Below are 5,299 nucleotides of genomic sequence, written 5' to 3'. Positions count from 1 at the left end.
ATCAAGCGGCTCCCATGAAGGACGTTATCTCTACCAGCAAGGTAAATCATCCCTCTTCTCTTTTGTTTACACACGTATTTTAGTTTCATTATGGATGACACTCCCCCCAACCTTTGCTTACACAAGCCATGGCTAACCGAATCCTCGGGTGCCTTCCAACAATCTCATACCATGGAGGAGTGTCTATTTGCAATTTAAGTTGCTTACCGATAAATCGGGGCAAAACATGTGAAGAGAATTATTAATGAAAGTTGATTAATTGGGGCTGGGAACCCCGTTGCCGACTCTTTTTGCAAAATTATTGGATAAGCGGATGTGCCACTAGTCCATTATGAAAGTCTGTCAAGAGTAAATGACAAGATTGAAAGATGAACACCACATAATTCCTCATGAGCTATGAAACATTAACACAAATTGAGAAGCATTTTAAAGGTTTTAAAGGTAGCATATGAGAATTTACTTGGAATGGTTTGAAATGCCATGCATAGGTATTTATAGTGGACACTCTGGAATAACTTAGTTTTCATGTGTTTGGAAGCACGAGCAGCGTTCCCGCTCAGTACAAGTGAAGGCTAGCAATAGACTGGGAAGCGACAATCAAGATAGCAAGAATCGTCATAATCATGCTTGCGACAAAATAAATTAACGGAGGCATAAAAGTGATACAAGAACTCGAGGTAAAGTAAATCATCGAGGCTTAATTGACATTTTGTTCAGTCATATGCATGCGTGAGCATGTGCCAAGTTGATTCAAGAGAATTATTCGAGAGGAGGATACCACAATGTCATACCTATCTATGAATAAAGCAATGCAAGCAAATATTTATGACATGCTACTCATATTAATAAATTGGAGCTAATCATGAGAGATCATGAACTACTAGACTTTCTTAAATGACATATACCTCACATGAACCAACTAAGCATGCTCACATGGATGAGTATATGTACAAAAATGAAAACAAATAGAGTTCATACCAGCCTCTCACCACAATCGGATCGTCGAATATCGTCATTATTGCCTTTTCACTTGTGTAACCTTGAATAATATGGAATGAAAACCACGCTCCAGCCACCGAAGACCATTGAACTCATAAAGAACTTTACAAAACCAAAGAAGAACAGCAAATATTTTTGGTGTTTTCGAATTTGGAAACAAGAACAAAAGGAAACAAGCAAACAAAGTAAAATCTTTTTGGATTTTCTTATAGCAAACCAACGATAGCAAATAAAGCAAGATAAAAGCAAGAAACCAAAGTAAACAAATGGTGAAGGAAAACAACAGAAATATTTTTGGTCTTTTTGTATTTTAGGAAAGAAACAAAGCAAGAACAAGAAAATGAAAACTAAAAGAAACACAGAAAAGCAAGATGGCAGAAATCTGCCAAAACTTGACAGCAGTACAGTAATCGATTTTAAAGAAATTCTTACGCTGCTTAGCTCGAAAAGTGTTCAACTAATGAAAGTTAGATAACAACCTGGGGAACATGCACAAAAATTGGCAGCTCAAAATAACGTTCTGGCTGTGCGCACGAATTTTTTTAGTAACAGCCCAGAAACTGTTTTCAGGCAGCACTTCCCCAAATATCATCTCCCTCTCGTTAGAAAACCACTCAAAGAGACTAAACAAGTATATACAAGTATCCAGCAACCATAATATGCAAAGAATGAGTGATGCCGGTATACCTCCCCCAAGCTTAGGCTTTTGGCCTAAGTGGAGATCAACCCCAGCGAGGGGCTGGGTTCCACGTCGGTGGATCATACATGGCGTAGTCATAATAAGGTCCTGATGCAGATGTCGAGGGTACTCCTCGCCAATGCCCTCCGATAGGGGCTTAGGGTTGATGGAATCTCGCAAGCGTACACGAGCAAGATGTGCGCTGTGCTACTGAGTTCGTCTATCATGGATTTTACCTTATTAAGCACCAAGTTTTCAAGGTACTAGCACAGTATCCATCTTATGGCTGTTTTGACCCAACTAAATTAATCGGACGAATATTATTGCTAATCGTAGTCTTCACTAGTACTTTCTTTTTTCAATATATCTCTGGTAGTCTTCACAAACTTAGTACCGTACATGATTCTGAAAAATGTGCATGTTATCTAATAATTATGCTTTCCTTCAACTCCTCAGTTTGCACATGAAATTTTGCTGGGATTGATGGCTAGAAATATGAGTTCATTAATTGGTACCCCCTCCGATTGCTTTGTATGACTATACAGTATTGATGGTGACATTTTGTGTTACATTTGCCGCCCTCTATATATAGACAGATGGGGATGCATCACGGAAAAATACTGATTTTTAGTTGAATAAATCCATTTAATATATGTCAGACGACATCCAAAAAAAATTAAGCTTTTGTCTCGCCCCCCTTATGTCTAAATCCTGGCTCCGCCCCTGATTACAGTTAATGCCATTAATGGTCTATGCATGGTACAATGTTGGGTGTGAACATGAAAACCACTTCCACGAGTTTTCACCTAAAGTATTACATTCAGAGATACAACCATAAATTTATTATTTTTGTAATAATTTGGTACAAGCTTTATAAATAATAATATATAATGTGCAAGTATGTTTAATTTAGTAGTATTGGTAGTAAATGTCTCCCTCTCTGGCACAAGTGGCGACATTCTTACCCAACACCGACCAGTGGCAATCGTAGCATAGCTCAATCATGGAGGAATTGAATTAATTTTATACTAAAATTGTATACTTTAGGGTTATTTGTAGCATGCTAGTGATTTGTATAATTTTGTATTACTTATTTGACACAGTTAACCACACATTACAGTTACCAAATAGTATTAGCTAAGACGTTGTTTGTTATACAATTGTAAACTGCTATATTAAAAAAACTGATTTTGTAACATATATTGTTTCCTTCATGAATTTGTTTTCGATAATTGCCTAAACTATCTATTACTATACATACATATGGTACAGATCTGTAAAACATATGGTCTAAAAATATATCATGGTAGTAGATGTTTTTCTATACAAGTGAGTAAGCATACTTATAGAAACTTCCACATACATAGTTTTTTAGGACTAAATAAGGAAGTATCTTACAACTGCTCTTCTATACCTAATAATAAGGAGCTAAGGTTTCTGCCAAAATTTTCGTCCAACAATCGATTGGAAATTTTTCTGGGAGAATTGATCCAATGATTGTGTAGTCTATTCGTCCAGTCAGGTGCTTGTACGGTTGATTAAAGGCCCAGAAAGAGATAGACACTGTTGCTAGCGTGGGGTGAATTGCAGTCCATGAAGGTGCAGACGTGTGGAGTTGTATCGCTGAACGCTGTACTAACTTAGCCCAAAACGTTTACGACAACACTCACATGTTAGGTCCGCTCTCAAGGTCAACTCCATGTAACACTCATATATATAATGAAGAACGGGTATGATGGACTGACTCGATCAACAGAAGCTTCCCTGCAGAGTCATGAAAAGATGATTTTTTAAAAGGTTTATTCATCGACGATCTAAACAAGATGAGTTTCAGCCTGCGTGCCTGCAAGCCAACTCTGAAAACCGAGTGCGAAGCCATAATCGACAGTGGTGTGCTCAAAGCACACAGACAAGGCATGGAGGCTTGGAGAAGTGAGAGTACTTAGCTCTAGATGTATGAAAAGATGGTGATGAACCAGTGCAGGAGGACCGTGACTAGAAATTGGAGGAGATTGACGCGGTGGCACCTAACTACCAGAGTCCGAGAAGACGAGCATAGCTACAACACAACAGAGCATCAAAATATGCATAAATCATGGAAAAGAGTAGTCGTAGATGAGTAGGTTTTACGGAAAACAATGGGAGAAGATGGTATAGATAACGACTGCCGAATTTGCTAGAACCAACAGAATTTAGGATACACCTGCTACAATGTTTGACTTTTTGTTCTTCTCGGTGCAACGCACGCAAGACTTTTGCTAGTAAATTAAAAGGAAGAGAGTTACAACAAAATCTGCGGAGAGACGGTAAAGCCTCGCTGACATGCGGGTCCACGGCCTGCACGTCCCACTGACGTGCGGGGCACGTGAGCTCCGGTTTCTGCGTGGCAAATCGAGCGTGAGACGCTGACCGGTGGGCCAGCGCCCGCGCCTCCTCCGGGGTTTTGTCAGGGTTCTTCCGTTGCGCAGCTGCTCTCTTGCGCGAGAAGATGAACTTTTTTGAATTTTTTCTTTTCCTTCACGTTATATTTTCTTGGGCGAGAGAATCTCGTAAAGGTCTCGCTGACCTGTGGCCCCACCGGGGCCTCCGCCGTGTTGTCCTTGGCGAGCTCCTGCTGTGGCAGTTCCGCGTGGGCCCGGGCAGTGCCACGCTCGTGAAGCAGGATCAGAGCGTGCGATACGGTCATACGGAACGTGAGGGATGGTGTTGGTACTGGCTACTGAGCCTATGGCAGGGCGGGCCCAGTCTCGTGACCACCGATCGATCATGTGTGGGTGTGCAGCCGAGGGGGTCGATGTAGTCGAGGGCGATGAGAGTCGTGAGCCGTGACCAAGGAAAAGCTGACACCGCGCCAGCTGTGCAACTGACCGCAGCGCAGGCTGTACCGCCGATGCTATGCTGCCAAACGATCAGGTTCAGGTTCAACGTGTAGAAGCGTCCAGCTACTCGGTTTCTAATAATTGCAACTTTTGTTGCTGATGAATATAGACCATCTGATATTTACTCGTGATTCGATGAACTCCCAGTTGCAATCAGATTTTCTGAATTTGAAATTTTGAATCGATGGACCCCGCCACATGGAGGAGAAACCGTGGATAACATAATAGTAGTATTACTATAAAGTGCTCTATAATAATTTGTAGATCATGAAAAAGTAATGAGTGAAATAACAATAAACACCAATGGCTCATCATGATTTCTTATATACCATCCGTCACTCCTCTCCCCTCCCCTTCGCCGCCGCTCCCATGTCGCTCCCTAGCGTGGCATCAAGGAGAACCCTAGCTAGCGTCACTAGAAGAGCCCATCCCGAAGGAATTCCTTGGTGGCTAGCCACGGCGCCGAAGGAGCGGAGGGTGGCAGATGGCGACGTCAACATACAAACGCAGCTGGGAAAATCTGTAGAGATGTGGCGATGATGTGGATCTGTGTCCCACCTAGATTCGTCGTCAATGTGGTTTCGACTTTCAACTGTCCGATGACACGTGGCGGAGGCTGTGCTACGATGGATTTCTAGGTGGGTGCGGTGTCGTTCTCTGCTAGTTGTAGATCGTCAACACTTGGCCATCGGGCACGTGCGGGTGGCGACCAATGCGTGCGGTGCCTACGTTATGAATAAAG

This window comes from Lolium rigidum, chromosome 3 (genome assembly GCF_022539505.1).
Source record: "Lolium rigidum isolate FL_2022 chromosome 3, APGP_CSIRO_Lrig_0.1, whole genome shotgun sequence".
In the NCBI taxonomy this organism is placed as follows: domain Eukaryota; kingdom Viridiplantae; phylum Streptophyta; class Magnoliopsida; order Poales; family Poaceae; genus Lolium; species Lolium rigidum.
Note: the sequence above shows the minus strand (reverse complement) of the source record.